Consider the following 11,873-nt stretch of genomic DNA (forward strand, 5'->3'; position numbering starts at 1 on the left):
GTCATGGGTACAACAATACAATACCCACAGTGAGGTCATGGGTACAACAATACAATACCCACAGTGAGGTCATGGGTACAACAATACAATACCCACAGTGAGGTCATGGGTACAACAATACAATACCCACAGTGAGGTCATGGGTACAACAATACAATACCCACAGTGAGGTCATGGGTACAACAATACAATACCCACAGTGAGGTCATGGGTACAACAATACAATACCCACAGTGAGGTCATGGGTACAACAATACAATACCCACAGTGAGGTCATGGGTACAACAATACAATACCCACAGTGAGGTCATGGGTACAACAATACAATACCCACAGTGAGGTCATGGGTACAACAATACAATACCCACAGTGAGGTCGTGGGTACAACAATACAATACCCACAGTGAGGTCATGGGTACAACAATACAATACCCACAGTGAGGTCATGGGTACAACAATACAATACCCACAGTGAGGTCGTGGGTACAACAATACAATACCCACAGTGAGGTCATGGGTACAACAATACAATACCCACAGTGAGGTCGTGGGTACAACAATACAATACCCACAGTGAGGTCATGGGTACAACAATACAATACCCACAGTGAGGTCGTGGGTACAACAATACAATACCCACAGTGAGGTCATGGGTACAACAATACAATACCCACAGTGAGGTCGTGGGTACAACAATACAATACCCACAGTGAGGTCGTGGGTACAACAATACAATACCCACAGTAAGGTTATGGGTACAACAATACAATACCCACAGTGAGGTCATGGGTACAACAATACAATACCCACAGTGAGGTCGTGGGTACAACAATACAATACCCACAGTGAGGTCATGGGTACAACAATACAATACCCACAGTGAGGTCATGGGTACAACCTCCCCCTCCCCCCATACTCCTCCCAACACAAGGCACCACCATACTCCTCGCTCCATGCTTGTGTGTGTATGGCCAAAAGTCATAGAAAAAAAAAAACCTGACCGTCAAATATTGCAAACGTGCGGAGAGAGTGTTTGTAGGTTACTCTTTTACGGCCGAACCTCAGCACCTGAGAGGCCCCAAATTTTGGGCGAATGTACTTCAGATTCTGGCCAAAGTTGTTGTCAAAGCTACCGAACGTTGGTCTTGGCCGGGCCATTTTGAGGCCACCGTAGGCCACTATAAAGTGTATATTCGGACACGTGGTCAGGCAGGGCTGCCACCTGCCTGCAGGTAACCACCATGAGGCCAACGCCTCCAGAGCGTTTCAATGTCGAACACGTCACGAAACCACCGCAGTGCCGGGTACCTCCTCCAGTATATATTTATATATTTCAAATGGATTTCTTACGTCATCGAGTCGATGTCCGGGCACAAAGATGTGAAGCACGACCACCTTGCTTACCGAACAGGTGTCCTTTCTGTCCCCGAACAAAGTGTGGGTTGCAGGGCATCGCACCCGCTCATCTAATTGCTGGTTACCCTCAGTAAGGAGCGCTCGCTGCGTCCTTTTGGTCCATCATGATCCCAATTACGGAGAATTCCACGAGCTCGGCAGGACGCTTCATGTTTGCGCATTTATTATAAGGAATACAGGGATTCTCAATGAAGGGAACACAGACTTGATGGATCACAAACTCTACTATCTTATCATTCCGAACTGCCTTATGCGTAACAGCTGATGACGTAACAGCTGACTGATGACGTGCAATCATTCCAGCACGCGCTAACTCCATCCTTGAGATGTTATTGGTATCACTCAACATCGCCCCTCTCATCTTTCCTGATTGATCAAAGTTTGTGAATCCAATGGCGCCCACAATGAGGCTTTCGATCCCCGGGATGAACTCCTCGAGGACATTTTCCTCCAGCCCTGGTGTCGCTGTTACTTTTTGGAATGTTGCTCCGATCAAGGACGTCGGACGAGGGTCCGATGCACAAGACACGTTGATGCAGACACGTGGGTTCCCTTCGATCGATCGGATTTGTCCGTCGGTCGAGGGAAGGACGTGGGGTCAACGGAACTGACGATCTGCTGCAGACCGGAAGTCCGAGCCACGCGGGCTTTGACCGGGAAATGATGGACAGGTAGACCGAAATTTGTTATTATTCAAAGAGATGTCTTCAGTGAGTTATAGCCGAAGACTCGGAGTTTGACATCGGTAGTCTATAGATAGAGGTCATCAAAAGTCGGCAATCTAATATTCTGGCACACCTTTGCACCTTCGCCGCGGAGGTCCAAGGCTTCGGGTGAACGAACGTGTTACCGTCAGCTCGTCAGAGGTGCGATGTGGGCGGCATTTTAATTAGCGACCGTGTGACGTTCATTTTCATTCATTGACGTTCATTTTCATCCATGAAGCCACAAACCTTGAAGGAGCTCGATTTGCTCCCATGGCGGGGTTTACCTTCGATGCGCAGGACGGAGCCGCAGATCCCGATCCTGGAATTCCTGGCGCGCTCGCTCCGATGGGAAACTCGGGTCCACTCGGTGCTGATCCTTGGACGTTCGCTCGGAGTCCGCAGGAGCGCGAATGGGATGGAGAGGCGAGTGCGGGGCTCACGTTGGGATGATGGGAGAGAGGGAGGTGGTGCTGATGGAGGGAGGGAGGGATACATGGAAGGGGCGGTTTACAGCAGTTTTCGCGCACGGGATCCTCGCGGAAACTCTGCGGTTCAATTACTAAAAACACAAGGACATATATATATATATATAGACGTATTTAACAACTCAATTCATGACACACATATAAAGGTTTAGTACTTTCTAGGTGTGCCAGAAAGTTTACATTTTTCATAATGAGGTAACTCAAAGTGGACTTGCCAGAAATAAATCACAATAACTGTGCGAAAATGAAAATGTTCACAAACAAAAGTGAGCCGGTGCAGCCTCACTCCCTCAGCCAGAAGAGTGGCGCATGTTCGATCTTTGTTATACGTCTCCACAAAGATGCACGCCAGCATATGTGCTTGCAGAATGTAAGCATGCTCCACTAGTCATATTAGTCGTGTGTAAATATTAGTAGTCAAGCCAAACTTGTAAAAATGCGATTTGAACTTGTAATTTTCAATGAACATGTACTCGGTCATGTGTGACAGCAATGATGCATGAAAGGCATCAATGGAAAGCTGAGGATCTCCTCATAATTGGTAAGCCACATGTAAATTGTCAAACTAAATAACCTTTGCATATTAACCCCTTGAATTCGGATTACCTTTTTTTTTGATATGCACTGTGTATGTATATATATATATATATATATATATATATATATATATATATATATGTATGTATATATATATATAAGTTCAAAACACACCTGGTCACAAGTGTGCCGCACTGACCGGGTCCTCAGTCGAGGTCCTCAGCATCATCCCGTTTCGGCCCTTCAACCTCGATACGGTCAGCTAAGGTGGGCCAGCAGGGGCACATCCACATCCACATGCAGCAACTGCATCTGGATGCGTACATACCCCCACCCCCAGCCAGTGCGAACAACAACAACGACAACAACAACACCACCTCCACATCCAGAATCCACAGCACCAAACAAACATGGTGGAACACTCAAACACCCACCATTATACCCTTCACCACTCACCAACAAAACACACCAGATCATTCATACACACACATACACACCCATACACACATACATACAGAACACCAACCAAACAACCACCTACACTTACATCATACACCACTCAACACACAAAAATACACACTCATGCAAAAATTAATTCATGCAAAAACACACACCCTCACCCACTCACTCATATACACAAAATAAGAAGTAATAATGGTAACAACAACAACAACAACAAAAAACACACACACACAACCAACCTACACCGTTTGACGTGCCTCCATAAACTTCCTCCATATCCAAAATGAGCCTTTCAAGGCAACCTGGGCCACCTTGTCACACATCCTCCTTCTTTCTGTCCCACACACTCCCAGCCTAGCAAGAAATGCAGAAAAGGAATTGCCCATATACCCTCTACACCCCACCTCAAATGGCTGACACGAAACGCGCCAACCCTTCTCCCGGCACTCTGCCTCCAGCTCACTGTACTTTCCTCTCTTCCTCTCATGCACCTCCTCCATGTTCTCTTCCCAAGGTACCGACAACTCCCCTAAGATGACCTGTCTTGTTGCACTTGACCAAATGACAATGTCAGGCCGCAACCTTGTCAAACAGATCTCCTCTGGGAATACCAATTGTGGCTTTAGGTCTGCCACCACCTGCCAATCACAAGCATCTGACAGCCCTCTTGCTTTCCACCTCCTCCTCCTCTTTCCACCTCTTTCCACTTGGCCCTCTTTGACAAACCACACCTCTCCCCCATCAGTCTCCTTCTCCACTCTTCTCTCTCTCGATCTCAGCACCTCTTGTTGCACCATCTGCACCACCACCACCAGCACCTGATCATGTCGCCACCTGTATATGTATATATATACACACACTACTCACAATAAGTTAGGGATATTGGCAGGTTCTTCGGTGTGGTTGATTTTGTGTATTAATTATGTTGAAAAAAGTTGTTGGTCCTAATTCTATGGTTATTAATGAGTGTGAAAAAACACAGAATTCTTGATTTCAATACCCTAACCCTAACCCCTATAAAAACAAATAAACTCACTCCCACAATATCCCTAACTTATTGTGAGTAGTGTATATATACAGACTTGGCATTTAATATGGAATTTTTTTTTTCTTGACTTGGGTTTACTTTCTTAACTCAGCATATCAATCTGGTGAGTTTCTTTTACACTTTGGTGATTTATTTGTTAAAAGAACCATGTCACTGATTGTCACAGCAAGAAGTCAACAACAGGATTATATCACAGGTGGCGTGGCAAAATGTATGGACAGGTGCATTTGATGATTGGCTTCACAGTCGGGTATACAAGGGTTGTTGCGTTCTGTATTAGTGGAAAACAACTGCTGCATGTCTCCAAAAGTTATTGTCGCTTCCTCTGGAGATGGTCCGTCAACTCGACAATGCTGTTTGTCATGGAGTGGTGGCTTTACTAAATTACGGCATGAAACAACATGCTATTGCTTGGCAGTATGGCATCACTCAAGCTCAGGTGTCAAAGATCCTGAAACGAAATGCTCAGAGTGGTGTCCCTACTCCAATACCGAGGCCAGGACGTCCCCGCAGAACCACAAGGAGGGATGATCGCCAGCTGCACCGGTTGGTCCGCAATGGCCGTACCAAGTCAGCTAATCGGCTTTGGGTTGAGTGGCAGCAACTGACAAATGTGCCTGTATCCAGAAGGCTAGTCAACCAACGACTGGTTCAAGCAGGCTATCGTGCCAGGCGTCCCCTGAGAAAGCCACGCCTGACCAGACAACACCGCCAGCGCCGATTGCAGTGGGCCAGAGAGCACCGTCAATGGCAGCCAGGACACTGGAATTGCGTGAGCTTCAGTGACGAGTCTAGATTTCTGGTCTATCGTCAAGATGGCCGCGTCCGAGTGCGCAGACAAGTGCATGAAGCCTACAAGAAAGATTGTATAGTGCCAAGAGTCCAAGCCGGAGGTGGTGGGGTGACCGTTTGGGCTGCTTTTCATGCAGGGGGCAAAACTGACCTGGTTGTTCTGAATGGAAACCTGAACCAGTTCAAGTACAGGGCCATTCTGGAAGAAACATTGCTTCCATTTGCTCGTGCAGTCTTTCGAGGAAACTTTGTCTTCCAAGATGACAATGCACGGCCTCATCATGCTCGCATGATCCAACACTTTCTTGCTGACCGTGGTGTAGAGCATATGGAGTGGCCTGCCATGTCTCAGGATATGAATCCGACAGAGAACTTGTGGGCAGAATTAACGCGTCAAATCGACCACTTGGACCAGCAGCCGACCTCTGTGCGTGAATTGCAGCAGGCTATTGTCACTGCATGGCAAGCGATTCCTGTCCAAACCTTGGCAAATCTCGTGAACAGCATGCTTCAACGTGTACGTGCTCTCCTGAATGCTTGTGGGGGTTACACGAAGTACTGAACTGTAATTTTACTGTCCGTAATTCCAGTCGTAATTTAACTTTTGTTTTTGTTTAAAAAAATTTTGGCTAATGTGCAAAATAAAGAGATACTTCTGGAAAACGTACAGAAGTTTAACACAGTACTGTCCATGAATTGAGTTTGATATCAGTTTACATCACTTTCAAGGATCAATTTATTTGTTTCGAAATGTCAAATGTGCTTTTTGTTTCTTTTAAAGGTCACATTAACAAAATCTAGAATAATTTCAACATAATTCCAATGAACTTTTGGTTCTAAGACATCTTGAAAGTAAGTTCACCCCCACAAAAAAAATATTCCATATTAAATGCCAAGTCTGTATGTATATATATATATATATGTAGGGAGCTGTAATGCCCCTCCCCCTTTGTATATCCTTGCTGCTTTACCAATTACCAAGTATAACCAATTATATGTTTTGTTTTGACTGACTGCTGTACTCTTTTATAATACTTAGTTCTTTCTTGTGCATTGAGGATGTGTAATATCCTAATAAGGAGTTCTTTGCCTGTGAGCTCTTGGCCTGTGTGGGCACAATCTCTAGTTCCCCTTCCCTGGCCTTGGAGGCCACTGTTATCTCTCTGCCTCCCTCTAGACTTTGCCAATATCCTGTATTTGACACATTTATGAGTGTCCCCTCCCTTTGTACTTTCCCAACCAAGGTTCTATACAGAAAGTTGTAAACATGTTGCCACATATGGCTGACCATCTCCTTATCTAAGTTAAACTATGAGTGGCCTTGATGAGCTTCCTCTAACTAACTGAACAACAGGATGGGACTATGGTGGGAGGGCCAATGAGCCCATTCTGTCTCTGTATCTTGTGAGCTAAAACCACACCCGATATTCCTTATATAAAGCAAGTTTAAATCGAATTATTTCAGAGCATCTTGTTGTAGTGTTGGTCATTTCATGTGAGCTTCCTGCTTCATTCTGTTTCTCCGCAAGCTTGTGTAATCGAGTTCTAATAAATATATCCGTTGCTCCTTTTCTCTGAGTCTTCTGAGTCCCAAGTTCTAAGTCTCAATCCGACAAGTGGTGGCAGCGGTGGGATCAGTCTGTGCAGTCCGGGACGCGGTCCCAGGCAAGTGAGTGGTGAGAGACCAGCTGGCAATTGATCCGGGTCAGGTGAGCTGTGGTTTTCTTTTGTTTTTCCTTTATAGCTTGGGGGTCAGTCCAAATTGTAACCCACACTCTCTTGCTCGGATGCCGTTTGTTCCGTTCCCTGCTCAGACCTGATCCTCGAACCTAAATTTAAATACGGACCGCTTGGGTCCCGGAGCAACTGACTGTTTATGGACTCGTTAGGGTAACGTTACGTAAGGGAAAGTGCCCCACGTTGGGCGCCTGTGGATAAGGAGTAATAGATCTCTGGGTTGTGAGGGTAAGGATAAGGGCGGCGTCCCGATCCGAGGCCTACCCGGGAGACGTTGGAATTATAAGTAAGGTTAGAAGTATTACACGGGCGTAGGACGCCAGGAAAGCACAGTAAGGGAAGGTTAGACGGCTGAGTAGGCGGGCGATCCTCTCAGGAGAGTAGGTAGCGTGGCTGTACCGCGAGGCGGGCGATCCTCACGGGTACAAGGCTGCGGGCCTCTCAGAGTTAAGTAGACGGCTGTACCGCGAGGCGGGCGATCCTCACGGGTACAAGGCTACGTCGGTAAACTAAATTTTCCTAGGATGGGGAACAGGATGGGTAATAAGATTGTAAAGGCAGGTGAACCGCTTAGAAATACCCCAGCATTTTTCATGTTTCGGAGGTATGGCTATGATGCTGCGAGACCAGGGAAGTCATGGGTTGCGCTGACGAAGGATTTAGGTGAACCGTGGCCCGAAGGAGGGTCTTTTGCGCTGGAAAAATTGGACGCGTTGTACGAGGCATTAGAAAAGTTGGAACAGGCTACGAAACACTTCCCGCCTGACTATTGGAAAGTCTTTGGTTGGTGGAAGGAAGAAGCAATGAAGCGACACGCAAAGTCGAAACAGGCCAGCTTGGCCGGTGAGGTAACAAAACTCAAGGGTCTGAGGAAACAGGCGAATAAAGTGCAGGATGAAGCGCTTAAGGAAATAGAGAGGCAGGCCAACGCGCGACTGATGTCGCTCGTTGAAAACCCAGACCCTGCGGTAGGGGAAGTAGTGACCAATCTACCCTCCCCAGCCCCAGACCTAAGCCCTGTCCCGGGGTTTCAGGCACCACCTATCCTTTCTGCGCTCCCGCCACCACCTCCCTATAACCCCGCTACCATCGCGCCCCAGATACCCCAGAACCACCCGAGCCAGGGAAGACCATTTGCACAACTCGGGGCTAACGGAATAGATGACGGGACCGACATCGCAGGGTTCCCGCCACCGATAGGACAGGATGGGTTATACCCCTCACTGGTAGGCTGTGATGGGAAAGAGACCTCACAAACTACCCCATTGGAATGTCAGGAAATAGAGGGAAGGAAAACATTGTGCCCCCTACAAGTTATCGGAGTTGACGCAGCAGGTCATGGGGTTCGAGAAAGGGTACCATGGAAAGAATCCTCTTTAACGGTAATGCGGGAAAGGATTCAACATTTGCTTATTGAGGATCCACGGCAGGTAGTGCCAACCATGACAAATTGGTTTTTAGCTGGCGAGTGCGACTATCGAGACATAACTCATATGGGAGTATCCGTGCTCCCACCCAAAGTATGGGAAAGGGCTAGACAAAGAGCACACTGGCCGCACGACGATCCAAGGGCAGCAGGAGCGGCCCAGATAACACTAGTGCAATGGGAGGCACTGAAGGTCCGGCTGCTGGGTGCCATCGAACATGCGCTGTTGCCAGCAGGGGGTCCGGATTGGGGAAAAATCGGGGCCATAAAACAAAAACCAGGAGAACCAATTGGAGAGTACCGAGAAAGGTTGGAAAAGGCCATCGCGCGCTGGGGAGGACTGGGTCCGATGCAGCTGGTAGGGCTACCTCAACCATTGGTAAATCAATATCTAATCGAGGGGCTTCGGCCGATATTAAAGAAACAGGTACAGTCCGTCCTCTTCGGCTGGAAGGGAATGACAACCAACGAATTATGCGACAAACTGGAACAATGCCCGGGCTCCTCCCTAGAGGAGAAGAAGGATATTAAGGAGGAAATATTGCAAATGTTTGTCCAGGAGAAACGGGCTCAATTTAATCAAAATAAAAAGGGGGATCAGAGTCAGAACTACATACGCGAACAGTGCCAGAAGTGGGGGCCTGTTCGAGGTTTAGAGGAACATAGGAGGAGTTGTTGGCCTTCTTTCTATAGGGGCCAATTCCCCAACGGAGAGTGGATCCACCACGAAAATGAAAACTGCGACGGTTGTACTGAGGAAGACTTTGGACTAATTAATATGGACGAGGTAAAACAACAATGGACAATACCACCCCCTCTTCCCCCCCCCCTCCTCAAAACCCTCAAACTTGGACTGTGCAAGGGCCCCCTCCCCAAAATTGGTATCCACCAAGACCCCTTCTCCAAACCCCTGGACCACCCCCCAATAGTGGGATGCAGAACGGACCAAGGGGGAACTGGGCCCCGCCTCGGGGTCCGCCGCAATGGCAACCTGTAAACCAGTCACAGTGGGGGCCGCCAGAACGCCGGCTGGGCGGAAGGGGCGCTGTAGAGGGACGACCTATGCCCTCCGCACCACCGGTTCCGCAGGAACCGTGCCATTATTGCAAGCAAATGGGACACTGGATACGAGATTGCCCAAAGGCTCGTAAGGGGTTTCCGCCCCAATACAATAGAGGGGCCTATTGACGGGACGCTGGCGGGTCGCCCAAGGAGTGTCCTCTTTTGACCATGACACCGGAAGAGGAACCGACCTTGATGTTGGACGTGGAGGGAAGACAATTAGAATTTCTCGTAGATACGGGTGCGACTCGCAGCACAATTAACAAGGGGCAATTGCCCTCTTTGCGCCCCACGGCGAGGAATGTTCAAATACTGGGTGTTTCGGGCTTACCCCAAGCGCTTCCTGTTTCGGAGGAAGTGCGAGTAACATGCGGCCCGCTGGAGGCTAAACATGCGTTCTTGATGACCACTACCGCCCCGACAAATTTGTTGGGACGGGACTTGTTGTGCCGATTGGGCTGTCAAATCTCATGTACAGAGGAGGGAGTTTTCGTAGACATCGCGGAATCTAAACGCGACTTGGTAATGACGGCATTGTCTCGGCCCGGCCCCACCGTGTATTGGTGGCGCATGGATGAAGGGGCTCTGGCTACCTGGACGCATATCATAGATAATGTGTGTTTGGACAGTTCAGTTCTGCGAGATTGGCTACAACTGCACCAAATTTCGATAAAAAACGTAAAGGATAATCCACCCCATTGCACTGCGTACTATGATGCAACGGGCGAGGACGAGAATTATCGAGAAAAGGTTAAGGAAAAGCTGGGCGAGCGCACGCCTCTACACTTATCACGGATGTGGATCGGCCGTGAGGGAATAGGAATCGAGGCAGTCCTAACCTCGAGTCAGCGTGCGTTGACCCAATACCCCGAAGGAGTGGCCGCCCATGTTACCCTCACCACTGCCAAGGGGTGGCCGCCGGAAAGTGTAGGTTGGATGGTGGGGCGGTTACGAGAAGTCCCCTTACAAGGTTATCGGAGTAAGAGAGGCCGCTGGACTTTGAAACGGCTCCAAAATGGCGAAGGGTTCTCAATTGACTTCAAGACACAACGGAGGGATGGAGTGTTCGAAGTAGCAGAGTTGCCTCCTAAGGGCACCTATGCCATGAGGGCAGTGCTGACGGACCCGGGTGAGTCAGATTACCTCCTAGCGGAGGTGCCAGACAATTTATGGCCTAAGAGCGACAGTGAGGTTGGACGGATGCGAGACGCCAAACCTCTAGTGATAGCAGTGCAGCCGGGGATGCGCTTGCCAAATGTAAAACAGTATAAGCTACGACCTGAGGCCGACGTAGGCATAGCACCAGTAATTCAATCCCTAGTGGAACAGAAAATTATCGTGGAAACTAACAGCCCATGTAATACACCAATTTTGCCAGTGAAAAAGCCGTCGAAGGACAAATGGAGGTTTGTACAGGATTTAAGGGAGGTGAACAAGGTGATACAGGGCATACACCCATTAGTTCCAAACGGAGAAACCCTCATGATGTCAATCCCGCCGGACGCAACATACTTCACAGTTATCGACCTTTGTTCTGCGTTTTTCTCTGTGCCCATCGCGCCTGAGTCACAATACTTGTTCGCTTTCACCCATAGGGGGCACCAGTATACTTGGACAGTACTACCTCAGGGGTTTTCAGATAGCCCCACTCTGTTTTCCCGGGCGCTACACCGCGACCTGGCGGATGTGGAATTGAAGGGAGGGTCAGTGTTGACGTTGACGATTTGTTGATTTGCTCCCCTTCGAAGGAGGCGTGCGAAATGGATTCCATGGCCCTATTAAAGGCCTTGGCGGCCAAAGGCCACAAAGTAGGCAGACCAAAACTTCAGTTTGTGCGGAAGGTTGTAACTTACTTGGGACACGCCATTTCGCACGGAAAACGAGAATTGGATGCTGGACGGGTGACCGCTATTATGGAGCTGCCTCGCCCTCGCTGGCAACGGCAAATGCTGCGCTTCCTAGGTATGACGGGATATTGCCGCACTTGGATACTTGATTTTGCGCTGCTGGCTAAGCCACTGTACGAGGCAACCAAAGCAAACGCCCCGGACCCATTGGTATGGACGGAGGAATTGAGGCGATGTTTTGACGGGCTGAAACAGGCGTTGGTCACGGCCCCGTCATTAGGACTCCCGGATTATGCGAAACCTTTTACCCTTTACACTCACGCCGTGGGGGGTTTCGCCCAGTCAGTTTTGACA

The sequence above is a fragment of the Myxine glutinosa genome, chromosome 13 (assembly GCF_964187855.1).
Source record: "Myxine glutinosa chromosome 13, kmMyxGlut1.1, whole genome shotgun sequence".
In the NCBI taxonomy this organism is placed as follows: domain Eukaryota; kingdom Metazoa; phylum Chordata; class Myxini; order Myxiniformes; family Myxinidae; genus Myxine; species Myxine glutinosa.